The sequence below is a fragment of the Gambusia affinis genome, linkage group LG10 (assembly GCF_019740435.1).
Source record: "Gambusia affinis linkage group LG10, SWU_Gaff_1.0, whole genome shotgun sequence".
NCBI classification, from domain to species: Eukaryota; Metazoa; Chordata; class Actinopteri; order Cyprinodontiformes; family Poeciliidae; genus Gambusia; species Gambusia affinis.
Genome location: NC_057877.1, coordinates 26122155 through 26140700, shown reverse-complemented (window position 1 = coordinate 26140700; position 18546 = coordinate 26122155). Strand labels below are relative to the sequence as shown.

The following is an 18546-nucleotide window of genomic DNA, read 5'->3' as shown; positions in this document are numbered from 1 at the left end:
TTTGTGCATGTAAGTAGCAGGAGTTTGGCCTCAGTGTACAAAGTGATTGATGGCTGTTTTCTTTTACCTGTTCACCTGTGTTTTGCATGTGATTGGCTGCATACTGTGTGGCCATAAAAGGCTTTCTGGGCAATAATCGAGATGGTTCTTTCCCAAGAAAGCACACCTGTCTCATAGCAGTCCTGAGGAGGGACACAATCATTGCATGCTCGCGCACACACACACACACACACACACCACAAATTATGAGACATTCCCACTGTGCTCGATTTCACATTCCAATCTGGTGACACCATGTCTGCTTAAAAATGATCATATTCAACCTTTGCAAAAAATAAAAATGACACTTTCAGCTTTTGAAATAATAGTTTGTCTCTGATTTGTCTGCCATTTGGAAATAGAACCCAGTAATTTCTCACATGGATATTGGTTTGGTTATATTTCACAAAAAACCAGACAAATCAGTCTCTGTTTGACTAATTTTATATTTTTGGAAGGTAATTTTGAGTTCTCTGTGACATTAACCAGCTTTTCATGAGGTCCACATAAAAATAAGACCCAAAATAAATGGACAATTTGAGAAAGGGTAGTTATCCGAAACTGCAATTAAATATACAATTTCACATTATATACTCAAGCTCAATTGCTTTTGACTCTTTTAATGGATAAAGTCAGTGAGAGTTGAAGAACACTGTGTCTCACTGAACAAAATAAGGAAAGGCATGGGTGTGTTTACAGAGATTGGCTGTAGAGTTCAAAGCTGAAGTGTAGCACATTTACATGTAAAATTAAGTTCTATACACTCAAGACTCTCAAATCATTAACCTCATCAACAGAATAAAAATGTCTGTATTTCATGTCTGTATTTCATGTCTGTATTTCCAACTGGAGGCTGATGATTAGCTCAAATTATACATGAAATATGATGTCTAAATCCTAGAAAAGTTTGGAAAGCAGTCTTCATGGAGGCAGAACAGAACCACTTTGTATTGGCCTTTTGCTGAAAATGTGCTATATAAATAAAATTACCTTTACCTTTCACTTTAACCAAAGATAGAGAGAGAAGGACAAAGTTCAAACTATCTCTTCCTATTTTGCGAGGATCATATCCGGTACTCCAACATCTTTTGCCATCACAGTGGCTAAAGCAAGAGAAGTATTTTAGCAGTGATTGCTCACAGCTGATGGTGTCTTCCAGGACATGTTGATGTGAAATATAATCTCTGTTGCCCAGATATTGAGCACATAGCATGCCATAAAAATGACAGTGTTCAGTCAGAGGCCTCTTTATATTTGATATGGTGAAGGTTGAGTGGTACTGGTGATCACTATAGCATCAGCATCCACAAGGACTCTGAAAATACTACAACAACATTTACTTTCCTTCTGGGTTAAAATTTTTTTTTTTTGTTTTTTTTTTATTTAAATTGAATTAAATTTCAGTTGTGTAGACAAAGGATTGACCGTAATGTTGACAATATGCTGAGACTTCTTATTTCCAAAACATGAATGAAGTAAATTGATCTCACATGTTGAATGTTTCTGGTCAACATTGTGTATGTTTTCAAGTAACCACAAGTCTTTTGAAAAGGGCAGCAATGACGTCTGCCAGTTCCTCTGAGCAGTTTTTGGGAAAACATAGAACTTTTACTAATTTTTAAATCATTCAAAAAGGGTGAAACATTTTGTACTTGTGTGGTTTAGCTGCAGAAGCTTTCCTTATGGCCAAAAGTTAATGAAAATGTAAGTTGTGTGAGTTATTTAAATGTCACATTATCACTGACGGAACTTTACTGATAAACAATTATAAAAAGGCAAGTTCCTCTTCACATATCAAATTTATATATGTTGAATACTATTTTCACAAACCCTTAGTAATACTTGAACTGCTCCTTTTTTGCCCAGTAAGAGTTATGACATCATGCTTGTCAACATGCTGAGCACATTAAAGATGCACACAGATAAAAATGTCACAACAGAATGTTCTTACTGTGGTCTGGTGGCATTAAAGTTTCTTCTGGAATGTTGAAGTACCCTCGACCTTCAGCTGCTCGCTGTTAGTCAGAGTGACTGCTAGGCACACAAACAGATAAGGTGACCATGAAAGGCTCAGGTCCAAGTATGGAGGATGACTCTGTGCCATATCTGTGACCTTATCATTCAGTCATTCACAAAGAATGGATAGCGAGGACTGCTTTATTACAATAAAGCAGTCATATTAATTGCTGAAAGTCAGCTTTAACCTTATTATTTGTGTTTATACAATCTGAATACTTGTGCTTAATATTATTTGTTAATTGGTAAATTAATATAGTAAATTTTTCAATTAGGGCTGCACAGTGGCACAGTTGGTAGCACTGTTGCCTTGCAGCGAGAAGGTTCTGGGTTCGATTCCCGGCCCGGGGTCTTTCTGCACATTTCATGCGTGGGTTCTCTCCAGGTTCTCCAACTTCCTCCCACAGTCCAAAAACATGACTGTCAGGTTAATTGGTCTCTCTAAATTCTCCCTAGGTGTGAGTGTGTGTGCATGGTTGTTTGTCCTGTCTGTCTCTGTGTTGCCCTGCGTCAGACTGGGGACCTGTCCAGGGTGACCCCGCCTCTCCCCGGAACGTTAGCTTGAGATAGGCATCAGACCCTCCTGACCCCACTAGGGACAAGGGTGTTAGAAAATGGATGGATGGAACTTTTCAATTATTTACAATTAGTACACATATCTTTTTTGTAAAGGAGCCCTGACCAAGATAGTGGCAACAAATTCTACTTACATCACAGCACCACAGTAGTAAATTAGATAAAAGCAACATATCTAGAAACACTTCCAGATAGCTGACATAGTATTAAGGTTTTCACCAGGGCAGGTGGCAGCCCTGTTGCCTTGGAGCTACAGGGTTCTGGGTTCCAATCCTGGCCTGGGCACCACAGCATCCTCCCACAGTCAACAGACATGATGGTTATCTTAAATGGTTACTCTAAATTGCCCTCAAGAATGGATGTGTTGTTGTCCTATGTTCCTAACATGTTGACATTGTTGCCCAAGAAGAGACATTGGTACCTCTCAATTAATGAATAGTGCCAATAGGGTCCAGAAAAACTGTAACCCTGCAGGGATAAGTGCATATTTGACAGAGGATAGGTTAAAGATTACTACAGGCAACCCATGCCAAAAAAACCCCCAAACCTACTTTCACAACTCAGTTCTCACTTTCACAACCAACTTTTCCAAAATGTTGATTGATTGAAGATTTTGTCCCCCTCCTTAACCACCCCTAAAAAGTATGAAAGAGATATACCAACAATGGCTTTATACATGAACAGAAACCAGAGACTGACTCACGTGGGGAAAAATGTACAAAACAGTGGAGCAAATAACGATGAGTCAGAAAGCCACAGTAAGATGTACAGTTTGGTGCCCTGTTCAACATGTGAAAACGACCCCCTTTTGCTAATATAATAGGTCTGTAGAAGAAACATGCATCTCAATTGCTTGAGGTCTAAATAAAGAGTTAATATGATATTGTAGCTGTCAGTCACAGTTCTCCCTTCCTGACCTCAAGAGGCTTTTACTGGAGGAAGACAAAGCCATTTATGGACTCTGATGGACAAATGAAGATGCACCAAATCAGACCTTTTGAAATAGAGCTTCATGACAGATGCTCTTAAAATAAACCCTATTGAATGTACATTTTGTGTAATTTTCAAGCCTGGAAGGTTTAATTTGTCACAAACCACATTTGATCACTAGGTGACCTGAAGTACTTTTGTTGTTGGAAAATGTGCTGCTAAGGTTGATATGTGATGGAATGTTATCACAATCAGGGTGTTGGCTGCATTCTTTCACATCACTTATTCTTTTCAAGGATAATGACTAACATGACCAAAGTAATGAAATCTCTTGCTCTGATTGTTTAACAGCCCTTTTTGTTCACATCCTTTTATTGTCTAAGGCTGATTTTATTATTTCCTTTCATCTTTAAGTCAGAAGTTGCCCATGTTTTGGAAATAAAACCTCAAGGGTGAGCATTTACAAAGAAGTTTTTTGTTTCCATCAAATCCTTCTTCCTAAGAAGGAAGAAATAAAAGTGAAGGCAAATTCCTTCAAACTCCTTCCTTCCATAGTTTGTTAGCACTAGTTCACATTTTCCTTGTGCGTACACTCAGTTCATGTCTCCTACCATCTGCGTGATCTCCTCATACTGAATGCATGAGGTCATCGGGAAATGGAAAGCTTTCAATTTGCAAAATGTTAAAATGCTAAAAGGATATAAAAAAAAGAAAAAACATTTTTGGATAGGTACCTTTTCTAAATGGCTACCAGTAGCTAGAATTATTTACTTTTATTATTTTTTCTGTTCCTTTTGCAATCTATTTTTCCTATGCAAAAGTAGGATAAATAGATTTATCCTACTGATTTCGCAGAGTAATTAGAACTATATCCACATAACTGTTACTGTTTTACTTATCTAACTTTTTATACTCCGGATATTGTGTGTTCTTTGCTTTGCTGTAAACAATCATTGCTTGATGAAGTGGAAAGATTAAAATGCTATAAAATATGAATTTTCTCATGATAGTAAAATTTTAACGCTTACTAAGATATCTTGTCTTAAATGTCAAAGTTCTGAAAATTTGTTGTTTCTATTGTTTGTTTTTAAAATGGCTGTTTATTAATGATTTTCCCAATTCTATTCATTGAATAACTTTTCATATTTTGTGACATTTCTTATGTAACATAAAAGTACCTTAGTGTTACTCATCTGCCATTTAGCAGACTATCATGGCTGTGCATATTGGATGCACCATTGCAGTCTGTATGAAATAATAGTTTGAAAACTTGTGAGAAGGTTTGATGCAAAAAGAATATCATGTGTTTCATGGTATACTTGTCAGTGTTGGAACGCAGCCCAAACCTTATATGAACAGGTTTAATTTAGCTTCCACACAGGTATTGGTCTTCATGTACTACATAGCTATGACCTGTGATTCACTGTGTGAGGTATTTGTATAATCATTGGCACTAAATCAGCACACATGCATGAGTACCTCAGCAGCTGTTGATTGGACAGTTGTACAGCACATGCACGCTTAACTGATTATGTCAAGGCTCTGTGAGTTTGTGCTTTCACTGTGATTCGCTGCTGGGGTCCTCGCTGTTGAACCCTGTGACCTTGTCCCTGTAAGGCAGCAGGGGGCACATACTTTTTCTTCATGTTTGCCATAACAAGGGCACACAGTGTATGATGTTACTATGCAACATCAAAGGTCTAAGTGACTCAATATGTATTGCATTTCAGACCTCAACAGCCATGAATTTCTGTAACATTCTTTTGGGTCACACTTATTTTGGGTCCTTGTACAACAGAGCAGATGTAGCCTGGGAGTTTTCTACTATTGACGTTACTTTTTCTACATTTGTAACTTGAACGAAAGATGTTAATCTTTCTTTTGAGATGTATAAACAGCTAAAATAAATAATACATCTTTTATAGTATCATAAACTCTATAACTCTCATAAACTTTATAATTTAAAAAAATGCACCTACAACTTTATTTCATGCTGACAGTCCCTCTGGAACAAAGATAACTGATGCATTTTTGTTTTTACTTTTTAACTGAGTAGATTATGAAAACGCCTAATTAGTAATCTATGTCTTTCAGTTTCCCAAAAAATGCTTTCCACAGTTACTGATTTCTCTTTTCCTCTCTTCTGAATGAGAACAGAAAGAGAGCATGTCATTCAAGAGCAGATGTGGATTCTGTTTTGGTCAGGAAACGGACAGAAAATGAAAATAACCTACCACTAAACTGGGCAAAAAGATTTAAGTTTATGTTGCTACCAAGTTGTCATACGGATGGCGATCAAGCCAAAGATCTCAACAGCTCACTGTCAGAAAACTGCAGGAATGAGCTGCATCATGGTCATTAAGTCTCTATAACAACCTTTAGATGTTATCTGTGTGACAAGATGATATTTTGGATGTGAAAATTAAAAGTTTGCTAAGCTCTATTGAGACTTTAAAAGAACGAGTGATCCAAACACTCCATTTGGGTTTGAGGTGAGATTAAAAAGGCACATGTAGAAAAGTAAACACTCCCCACAGTTAACAATGGAGGAAGATGTGTGATACTATGGGTTTGTTTGTTTTCTGAAGGGGCTGGGAACCTTTTTAGAGTGCATGGTGTTATAGACATTTAAGATTTTAAATGAATAACCTGTCGGACTTCACTAGTATACTGAACACAAAACATAAAATTAACTGTCAACATAAAGAGTTCTTAAGAGAGTATCCAAAGAATCTGAGGAGTGGTCAAAGATTGCCCTCTATTTTATTTTCTAAGTGTACACTAAGTGCTGTCCCATTGGCAAAATAGGCTGGAACCTGTGCTATTAACATAATTTCATAACTGGATTTTTCCCTACTGAATAAATATACTTAAAAGTTTTTTTCTAAAACATAACAACATTCTACTGCAATAAAAAATGCTTTTATTATTATTTCACTCATTTATAGCAGTGAAATTGTTTCTATTCTTCTGCATCTTCAAAGCTTGCTGATTTTCTTAAGACATTTATGTCGGGACGTGCTCCGGTGGCGTAGAGGTTAGCGCGCCCCACGTTTGGAGGCCTTCAGTCCTCAACGCGGCCATCGCGGTTCGATTCCCGGACCCGACGACATTTGCCGCATGTCTTCCCCTCTCTCCTTCCCCCTTTCCTGTCAGCCTACTATGATAAAAGGGACACTAGAGCCCAGAAAAAGGACCCCCTGGTGGGGAAAAAAATATATATATATTTATGTCAATATTCCTAATCCCATAAAGTAATTGCTTGAATGTTCTTAGACGTAAACCCCAATAACCTTTCCATAGAGGAATCATATCCTACTATGGAAAATACCAAATAGGTTTACTGCTTACAATGCGGTTCCAACAATTTTCCAGACAACCGTATATGTTTGCCTAAATGGTTCAGAAGCTTCAAAAATCACAAAACCTTTGCATCAGTGGTTGCTTGGATTTCAACAATGTTCCACCTCAGACCACCACCAGTAGATTCTCGCCGTGTGCGTGTGTGTGTATTGGTGTGTGTTGATAGCATGGATTGGTTAAATGGAGCAATGTTGGATCAAGCAGTAACTGTGGAATTTCTTTGGTCATCCACCTCACGCTTTTCCAAACCACTACTGACAGCGCCAGAATCATCATTTCTTCATGATAACAAAGACTCACCAGCTGGTGGAAATATTCTTCACTAAAACTAAACCTGGCTTCCACAAACTACCTTCAAGCAAAAAAGCATGTCTAGTCATATAAACCATAGAGACCCTTATAAGGTAAAATCACAGGTAGTTCAAAATGCATTTGTTCAAAGTTGGCTTTTATATTTGCAGCTGCAAAACTCATCAACTGCTCAGAAAAGACTGTTTGTTTATTTTGCTGCTTCCCAGTATTCACCTTGTGTATCTGAATTACTGGCTGCTGGCATTACGTAAAAGCCAGGCTACATGCTTCTAAACTTTTTTCCATCTTATTTATAGTAAATGATTCAGCAGAGACTGACATAATGGATGTTTTTAGTTCTGGGATATTTCTCTTTATGAGAGTATGTGAGGAAGTTTTTGTCGATAACTCAAAACTGGCTCCTTTGTGTTTTGTACAGCTAACAGCTTAGTGTTAGGAAAAACTTGGCTAAGATCTGATTAAATATCCTTGACGTTTTAGGAAACATTGACATACACACATGTATTTATGTGTATGTACACAATTATTTGTAGTTATTCATATCCAGTCAACTTCATTTGGTAAACCCCAGTAGAGTAAGAGACCCACAGCTATTCCACAATTCAACATTCATGTCTGTTTTGTAATCACATGTTAGCAATTATGGATTCCAATGAGAGGTCTGCAAATAATCAGACTTAGCCTGATTAACAAACCTAATGGATCAACTTTATTTGTATTCCAGAATATTGCTTAGAGCAGATGTCATATTATTGTTTTATGGTGTCAAAAACTGCCACAAGCAAACCTGCAGGGCACCTTGAAGGAATCTGATTGCATCACTAAATTATGTGATTCATTAAATAGATGAAAGCTAACATTTGAATAAAGACTTTTGTTTATTTACATTGTCGAATGGAAGTAAGTTTACAAGCTATTATCGAAATCTTAATGGAGTCTACATTGTAAGCTAAATTAGTGTATAGAATTTTCTGTGATTCATTAGCTTTTCATTTTTGTAGCATTTAAAAATAGAGTACATTATAAAAAATAGAGCTCAGACATAGTCTTTCTCTGGATTTAACGTTGTAGCATAAACATATTAACCAGCCTGCTACTAATTATTTGGACCTATCCAAATAATTTGTAGCAGCAAAGTTCTCACAAATCTGCACATAAGCACCATTTGAACAAAATCAGTGCATGCTACCTGGATATCACAGCTGTGCTACTTTAAAAAACAATATGTACTCTCAGGAAACATTAGTGCACAAAGAAAATTATGAAGACTACTGAGCACACCAGAAAGGATGAAATAGTGGAGACATTGAAATCAGGGTCAGGCTAGAAAACAATTTCTCAAGCTTTGAACATGTCACAAATCACTCCTCAATTTGTTGTTTGCAAATGGATAGAGTACTGAACAACTTCAAACCTACCAGGACATTACTGACTACCTGAACATACAGGCCTGACAAGCAGAGCAGCCAAGAGACACATGGTAACTGTAGAGGGCCACAGCTCAAGTGGGAGAATCTGTCGACGAGACAACTCTTAGTCACGCATTCACAAAAATAGCCTTTATTGAAGAGTGGGAAAAACAGAAGCCATTGTTATAAGAAAGTGGTAAGATGTCATGTTGGCAGTTTGCCATAAGTCCAATAGGGTGTGGGGGTCATGTGGGAACAAACTGTCATTTTCTGGACTACGTGCAAAAAGCTACAGTAGATCCAGCCTAAATGGTTGTGTTCAGATATGGAAAGTACAGAATGTGGCGTTGTCAGGGTTCACTGCTCAGTGCATCCTGTGGAAGATGTATATGCATTTCACAGCAAGGGTACGAAATTTGAAGCGCACAGTTTGCACGTACAGTCTGATCATCAAACTGTCTGCAGAATGCACTTTCAGAAGGGAACATTTTGTTTTCACTCAAAGTTGACCACAGCAACAGTCAAGTTAATACGAAGTCATGCATTTTTGTTAACTTAAGTTTCCATGTTGAAGCAAAGGCTCAGCCGGGGGCTATTTTCCTACTACCTCTGCTTGCCCAATGAGATCACACCGTCCAGTATCCAGAGAATGTGGCTAGGTTGGCTAGGTTTAAGAGCTTCTGAAGAGCACTGCATGTTATCAGATGGAAGAGGCTTATTGAGAGGAGGGGTTAGGATGAAACGTGATCCACTTCTATTACAGCCAAATGAAGGAGAAGGGAGAGTCTGAAATGCGTCTTCATGTTATAGCTGCTTCTCTAATCTGCTCTTCACCTATAGCAGATGCCAGAATTCACCTCAACACCAGTTAATTTTCACAGTTTTAAATATTATTTGGTACTTATGTGTTGTGTAGTAAAAAAAAAAAAAAGAAGCAGGATTCGAAACAACAATCTCTATGATCTGAAGCAGACTCAAATATCTGTATAATGTAGAATATGTATGACACGCTAAAATTTTAACCTTGACTAAAATCTGGGGACATAAAATAAATATACGTATTTGATATTAGAGAGGTGCACTGTCTGGTTAAACTAAGCAATTAATATCCATTTAATAACTAGTTTCTGAAATTCATGCAACATTTTTTCATGAAATATTAACTTAGTCGATATATTCAGTACATAAGCTTGTCAGAACAGACATATATTCAGACTTTGCAAATTATGAATTAATCCATTCATAATCTATCAAAGATAATTCATATTGGACTGGTGATAGTCGTTTTTGCTTGCCAACAGCCATATTGGCAAGTAAAAGTTACACTAAACCTTATCCTTAAATATGTGCTGACCTCTGCACTAAGTGTGGAATGTAACTTCCACAGCCAAAATGGGATATCTAAGATCCTTTAGGACTTGGAGCTCCATACTTATAATCAGGTAACGGCTAGCCAAGCAGACTTCATAGTAGTGTCCAAAGTTGACAGGCAGGCAATAATGATTGGCATGGCAACGCCAAGATAAAGGAACATTGAGAACAAGGAAAACAAGTGGCTTAATAAATATTGAGAACTTAAAAAGGCACAGATAAGTTGTCAAGGCTTCAGTGGGACCAGGGATCTCCAGAGCACTGAGGGACGCCCTTCCACTCTACAAGAGTGGCTATTGCAAATTTCAGAAAGAAACAATTTACCCAGAGGAGCACATTCTTTAGAAACACCTTCCATCTCGCAGGCTGCATTAATTTGCAATAAGATTGTTATGCAACACAGTTGCTACAATTTGAATCAGAAATATGTCTCTCTTCAGCAGAAACTCTGAATTCAAATTATGAAGAAAATAACTGACAACATCAAACTATGTACATTTTATCTAATTTTTTTATTTTTTTTACTTTAGAATTGATATGTTGTTTTTGCTGTTTTTGAAATGTTTGATTTGGTGCTTCATTATCAATTGAGTAATTTTTGTCATAAAAAAATCTGCTGTGACATTTCCCATCAGTGTCTTGTGGTCGAGACATGGTAGGAGCCATGATTTGTGTATTTTTTTATGGGGCACAGTCAGAGATGCTTGTTGTCCCCTAAAGTGTCTGGAAAGCGTTCGGCATTGTTTCCATTACAGCCTGTCTCATTTCACTGCAGTACTATGTTTGTGCGTGGAGAGCCAAGGTTTAGAGGCGACCTATGCAGCCTCTAAAGCTTTTGTGTGTGTTTGTGTGTGAGGAGGGAGTGTAACCCTTCTGGTTACACACATGGGCTACATGTGGAGCTTCAAAGACTTAGCGAGTCACTTTGACGACTGGCAGTCGGTTATCCCTGACAGGAAAGCAGAGGGAGGCTGCCGAGCACTGGGTTCCAACTAGTTATCTGGATGACTGCTATTGCTGAGAAGTGGGATCAAAGGGGAAGCCGTCAAATTGCTGACTTGCTGACAAATCAGAAGAAATACCATAGAGCATCATCATATTTGGAGCTACAACGTGGAGTCCCTGTTTAGACTTAGATTTACACTTAGACTTAGATTTTGTTTTATTGTCATTGCACAAAGAAACAAGTGAAATTGGCAATGAAATGTCATTGCTTGCCCACCAAAGCACACACAAAAACACAAGTGTTCCTATAATTACATAATAAACAAATAATAATGTTTTGCCAAATATGTATAGCGTAGTATTTTTCAAGCAATCTCAGACAGTCTTAGTGGGAGACAGTTATTTCTGAGTCTAGCTGTTTTGCAGCGAACAGTACGGAATGTTCTTCCAGATGCCAACCGGATGAAGAGGCCATTTGATATTTGATGTTGATGTTCATTAAAAACATTTGTTTCACCACAAAAGATTAATGTCATGAATCATTATTGAGACCTGAATTTCTTTAGTGCTTTTCTGGAGATAAAAACTGGAGGCAATAGCAAAAATTACATCTAATAGCTCACATTACCTATAAATTGATTGAGTAATTGTCATGTTTGTTTGGATCTTCCGAACCCACATGCAAAGATCACTCTCAGGAGAACCGTTCAAGGCTTTATTCACAATAATCAGAAGTAGCACGGCACAGGGGGGCTTGGTCTGGGAGGGGGATCCGATGGCTGGAAGGACACGCTCGGTGGGCACAGCACACAGGACGGCACAGGCAGGAACGAATACTCCAGATTTTCTGTGAGGCTGGAGAGCTCACATGACTCGCGAGAACTCAGGACGTCAGGCGCCTAGGGATAATAAGAAAGACAGGCTGGATAAATAAGTGCAACAAACTCGAACTCTACTTTGCTCTAGAACCAGATATACCGAAAGGCGACAACACTCTGGCAGCGAGGTGCCGGGGATCCGCTCCTCTTATGCGCTCGCTGATTACCCACAGGTGCGCCAAAACGCGCCTGTGGGAAGAGCGTGTGACAACGCCCATAGACTCGAGGACACCACCTAGGAGGAAATCAGAAGAATAGTCGCACCTGCCGATCCTGACAGTAATAAGATGGGACATTTTCCAAGGGCATTCCTGGTCTACATTTATGTGTACCAGGAAGGAACAGTAGAGAGCTGGTGACAGTGGCACAGATGGCCTAAACATGTCCATGTAATCTGATCCAGGAAAAGCTTAATTCCTCTCTTGCATGGTGTTGCATTTATGGCATCATGGGATTTGAACTTGGGAATTTCTTGCAAGAATGCTAGCCACTGAGTCACAACAGCCTAATATTTTTTGCTTTACAAACATGTCTCTCAAAATTATTAATAAAACATGTGAAATTGTCAGAAATCTTGACTTTTTTCCTTTTTTGAAAATGTCAGCACTGCACATGTGAGTGCAGATGATGTTCCTCCGGAGATTCTTTGTATAACAGCTGAGGTGTAGAATTCAGCCTGTGGCACTTTAAGAAAACACTTTTTCATGACACCTTTTACTAACTTGGGACTGCACCATTTCTAAATGTGTGATTTAATGGCTTTTGAAGCAGATATTGACTGAATTTGTAGCGACAAGTTGCTTAAAAGGCTGCTAAGTAAGAATTTATTTTGCTACTACCGTACACAGTTTTGGATTCAAACATGAATATTAGGGTGCAATGTCATATTGCTTTAATATGTTTCTAGGACAACACAGAGGTTTTCAGCACTTATGCCAGTTATTTTTAATAGTACAAGATGATTCATGCAAGTCTGATTTAGGCCCTTTTATGACTAAGGCATGTTGGTTTCTCTGACTGATCAGGCATTATTAGTCACCTCTGTAGTATCTCTGCGGTAAGATTATCTCCACGTGGTTTTTCTCTTGTGCACATTAAAGGAAAATTTTTTGATCCAGCCCTGCTGTTTAGCATTAGCATTTGACCTCTTGTTTCAGTCTGTAAGAAGGGAAAAAAAATCTTTCTTCTGGGAAAGCCCTTCATTAACATTTATGAGAAATCTTTTGGTCCATCCTTTTTTCCTCTTTCTGCAATAAACATAAGCTTTTTTTCCTCATTTTTCCATACAAGGCTCTCCAGTATGTCTAACTTCACATACTGTTGAGGTTCTTTTGGGAAATCCCTTTAACTAGGCTTTAGTCAATACCATGCATGGCAAACGGATTTTCCTCTTTTGGGACTATTTCCAATTTCTTTCTTTGGAAAATGTGGGTGTAGTCGTAGTGTTATAATAGTGTTTCCTCTTCACAGAATGTACTTTTTCCATTTTTGCCATTTTTATGGAACGCTGGACAGAACAAAGGCAAACATCTGGTGGAACACCTCGACAATGAGAAGAATGCAGATGTGAAAGTGCATGAACAGATTTTCTTTCATCCTAACCAATATGCACAGCTTCAAAAATTCACTTGTTTTTCACATTCTTCAGCTTGAGCTGCTTGTTAAACAAACAGTGAATCAACCAATCATGTCAACAACTCAGTTCAGTTAGACTTTTAGTCATAAAATAGTGGTAGTGAAGATGAGTTATTGAACTTCAAGCCAAGCATCAGACTGGGGAAGAAAATCTACCAAAAAAGGAGGAAATATCCAATGAGCATGAATTATGTGAACAGTAACACTTTGCTACTGTCAGAGAACAATGAGCATAATGTTGTTGGTGTTGAGAGAAAGGTAGCAGTAGCTAAAATACCCTTTTTTACAATTAGATTGGGCATAATACAATCTATATACTCAGAACACATTGGATCTTTACATAAAATGGGCTACAAGAGTAGAATTTCCACTACTTGATGTAAGCAAAGAACTGGAATCTGAGGCCTCAGTTCCCCCCAGCTCCCAAATATTTGACAATAACTGATCAGAAAAATGTTAACGTGATCTGATGAGTGATCTGACAGGTTTCATATGTAGAATTGGGCAGAAACCGCATGAGAGCATGGACCCATCCTGCCTTTTTACAGCTATTCAGGGTGGTGACTTAAAGGTGTGGAGGAATGCTTTTCTAGAACAGATTTTCTCCCCTTGATTCCAACATAGCATTGTTAACACAACACAGCCTTCCTGAGTGTAGATGTTGGCTATGCCCTTCCCTTCATGAACACATCTTCAGATGGTTACTTCCATCAGCATAAAGCATCGTGTCACAAAGAGAATGAGTTCATTGTCCACTGCAATCCTCTACCGTCACTAGATCTCAGTCCAATAGTTCCCCTTTGGGATGGTGTTGAAACTGGAGATTTACAACATGAATCTGCAGCTGATAGGTCAGCAGCCACATGATGCTACAGTGTCAACATGAACCAAAATCTTAGAGGACACCTTGTTGGATTTTTGCCACAAACTATTGAGGCAGTTTTGAATTTCAGGCAGGGTCTAACATATCTACAATTACTATTACTTCTTGCCTTGTGCACCTAATAAAGGGGCCAGTAAGTGTAAGTGACGTAAAGAAAAATAAACATGATGAGAGGAGCTTGAAAAGGAATCATTACTTTCTCACGTAGTCCTTATTTATACTGAGGTTCGGATTCTCCCATCTGCCTCTGAATCCTCCCTATGGCTTTCCTGACCTTTGAGCCTGGGATTCCTCTATTTCACATTAAGCAAGTGCTATACATAAAGAGGACTCCCTTCATGGGAGTTAAGAGCAAGAGAGGGAAATCCTGCAAGGAAAACTTTAACTTTGTATGACTCACTCACGCTCTCCACCTCTTCCTTTGACCATCTCTACTCCCCAAACACAAGGCATATATCTCCTCGCCTGGAAAGGCCATGATAAGTCAGACTCTAGGACACATAAATCTAGAGAAACTTTACAGACTCTGTGTGGTTGAACATTCTGTTCTTTGCCCCATCTTTGGCCTCAGAAGTGTTGAGAAAGCTGAACTGTGTCAAAGCTCTAGGTATTTTTTACTTTAGCTTTCCGGGGGCCTCCAGAAAATGGAACTAAAACAAACACAATGGGGATCCCTACTCGAACCATCTCAAATGAATCATTTTTTGTACACGTGAGGCACATGTCAAGCTTTTCTTCTGTCAGGCTAATAAGTGTTTGTTGGCCAGATGTCTGGATAAGCTTCACAGACTTTGGGAAAATATCTCTTGTGACAGGAATTGTCAGGAATTCCAATTTCCATTTAGCTGTGAATTGTCCAACATCTTCCAAAACCCTATTTTTGCACGTCTCCTGAAGGTTGAATTGTTTTGCTGTCATGCATCAGCTCAATGTTTTAGATTTTGAACCGTCAACTTTAGGTTTTGCACATTTTATACACTTTCCAGGTTTTATGGTACAATTTTTGCTTCATAAAACCATTTTCTAATACATAAAAACAAGCTTTAGCACTACCAAATGTAAATGTTTTATGCAGAACACTGTGGTCATGTGCTTTTTTCAGACACTTGGAGATTATGCAAGACAGAGTGTGTAAATTATTTTACTGATTTTTTTACTTCATACATTTGTAATTTTTTGGAAGTTGTTTTATGTGTTTTTTGTACTTTAACTTTGTAGTGACATTTAAACTAATGAAAATCATTTGCAAAAGAATGAATGTTCTCCTCTCATGTAGTGTTGCAATTAACTTAAAGCTTAAGCTGATAGAGCCAAAGCCATTCAATAAGTGATTTCCATCTTTTACTTTCATGCTGGTTGTTTTCATAATAAGTTATGATTATGAACTTATTGGCTGCACAGTGGCGCAGTTGGTAGAGCTGTTGCCTTGCAGCAAGAAGGTCCTGGGTTCGATTCCCGGCCCGGGGTCTTTCTGCATGGAGTTTGCATGTTCTCCCTGTGCATGCGTGGGTTCTCTCCGGGTTCTCCGGCTTCCTCCCACAGTCCAAAAACATGACTGTCAGTTTAATTGGGCTCTCTAAATTCTCCCTAGGTGTGACTGTGTGTGTGAATGGTTGTGTGTCCTGTATGTCTCTGTGTTGCCCTGCGACAGACTGGCGACCTGTCCAGGGTGAACCCGCCTCTCGCCCGGGACGCAGCTGGAGATCGGCACCAGCAACCCTCCCGACCCCATTAGGGACGAAGGGTGTTCAGAAAATGGATGGATGGATGGATATGAACTTATTATGAAAATAATAAGTTATTATTAACTTATTATTTAATAAGTTAATAGCATAGAAATGAAGAACATTTTCTATGCTTATTTTCATGTTCATGTCCTTCGAATTATTTCACGAATAATTAAAGAAATATGTTATATTCATGTGAAAAGTTGATTAGGTCTGTGGCCACACCCATGTTTTTGCATGAATACTTCTACTTGATTTGGCTATCTTGAGGATGACTGTTCTTTAGCACTGTAAATGTTAAGTATTTGTTCACGGGCACTCACATTCTTTTCTTTTAAGAAATAGCAGCCACGGCTGACGTTCTATTAACCTGCATTGGTGCAAATGTTTCCCCCACACAAACATCAGTTCAGCATGAATATTTGGCCGAGTATTTGGTGTGTAATAAATCTTCCCTCTTGTGCTAGAGATACTTTTAAAGAGCTATTGTTTTATAGAACCTGTTTTGCCAACCAGCAATGAAATGAATTTCTCCATGAGATATAGTAGTTTATTGGTTTTTCCCACTTGTTTGGTACAGAGGTTCAGTCTGCAGGGGTCAGATCCAATAAACATGGAGGAGTCTGTGCCAAGCAGAGATGTGTTTGCTAAAGCCCCCCCAATGTTTTTCTCCGCAGCAGAGGCTCAGGTCCATTCATAAGCTGCTTTCTCTATAACTCGACTGTCCAGCCGTTCCTAGCCTGCAGCTCCGCTGTGTTTGTGGAGCCATGACATTGTGGGTTACGCAGAAGCATATCTCTGCAGCCCCGCTGATCGGAGCTAGTCCTTTATTTGCTCTGGGACACACACTAGACTTGTCAAACATACTCATATTTCTGGTTATTTTTCTAGTGTTTGACCCTGCTTCGGTGTCTACGTGGGCTACGCTGTGAGCAGCAAAATGTCGCTGTACAAAATGTTCATTGAAGAATACAGTACTTTATCATTAATTAAATCATGAAAAGAAAAATGTTGATAGATATAAGATAAAAACAATACATATTATAATCCATCTTATAATGAAAAAGCTTCCTTTTTTCACAAATAAAAATTGGAAGCTTTTATTTGTAAGCTTCCATCTTACAAATAAAATCTGCAAATTGTAAGAGGTGACTGCGTCCATAACACAGACAGTTAGGGCATCTCTTATCTAAACATAAAGTTGCTTCTTCCTTTGCTATTGAAACTGCTGTGTGTGATAAAGCGATGCCATATCTAGTCAGGAACCATTAAGGTACACCCAGGCCTCTCAGCAAACAAAGGGAGCCATCTCTATGACGTCCGCTTTGCTGTGCCTCAAAGGTTCAAATCTTTTTATCCGTTTAGCTGTTGCATAGTTGAAAACATTTATGTGTTCATTTTGAATTTCACTTGCTTGATTACCCTGAACTGGAACCATTATTCCAATTTTGTTGCTCTTTGAACTTTACATGAAGTCTCTGATATCAGTTAGTCTCATCACTGGTGTCTAAAATCTCCAGCCAAAGTTCCAGTTATGACGCACAAAGTGCATGCATCAAGCATATGTCTGTCTTATTTGAATAAAATCAGTTGGCCTCTCCTTCAGGTGTTTTATCATCTCCGTTGACGTTTAAATGTCAGTGAGTGCTTTGATAAACAAACTTTGCAATTTAATCAGTTCTTTACAAAACTCGGATGTCCTCAAGTTAGTTTTTTTTTCTTCATTCTTAAAGCTTTACATATCTAGTTTACTCACTTCTATGTTGCTTCCTCTTGGCTTAATCTTTGTCAAGGAAACTAAATGAATGCCAATAAACTGTAAAACTGAACTGTCTGTCAGATTTTTAATGAATGTAATAATTTGGCTAACAGTGACAGCTAACAGTCATTCAAGTAGGTTAATCCTTTTGTGTTTGAGTCTGAGAGGAATGCTGCATCCCCATTATACTGGAGCGTGGGACTCTGTTGTCTGGTCCAGGGAGGCTAGGATGACCCTCAGGAATGCTATTGTTGTGTTCTCAATTCCCTTTTCCAAGCGAACCATGCTCTATCAGACTGATGGTCCTGTTTAGCAGAATGCGATATCCACGGGCACCAGGGACAAGAGAGGGGAGTATTGCTCCATAAAAAGGCCCATATAAAAGGCTGTTCTCTCTGCTCAGTCTGTGCTGTCCTGTGTTGGAACGGCAGGAATGTGGCAGGCAGACCGGCTGGCCCTCAGAGCCTTCAGCCCCTAATGAATTTTAAAAGGCCTTTTTCATTCAAAGTAGGGTGCTGACTAACAGCGTGTTGCCTGGCCAAGCACTCAGAGGGGGAAAAAAGGGGAGTGAAGAGAAAAAGTAAAGGATGCCTGGAGGGAGGAGGAGGACTGGCAAAGTGAGTTAGCACCTAGACCAGGGGTGCCCAAAGTCGGTCCTCGAGGGCCGGCATCCTGCCTGTTTCAGTTCTCTACCTGGTTGTAG

The 18546-nt window shown here is 38.8% G+C and overlaps 1 protein-coding gene and 1 long non-coding RNA gene across 4 annotated transcripts in view; one reads left to right on the top strand and one right to left on the bottom strand.

Annotated features, from left to right (window-relative positions):
- Window positions 1-18546, top strand: part of ddah1 (dimethylarginine dimethylaminohydrolase 1) — a 71043-nt gene that overhangs the window by 26834 nt on the left and 25663 nt on the right. The window lies entirely within an intron of this gene.
- On the bottom strand, window positions 11663-12075 carry LOC122838906. Its single transcript, XR_006371964.1, has 2 exons — window positions 11940-12075; window positions 11663-11860 (listed from the first exon to the last, which is right to left on the bottom strand). It is a non-coding gene; the product is annotated as an uncharacterized LOC122838906 (long non-coding RNA).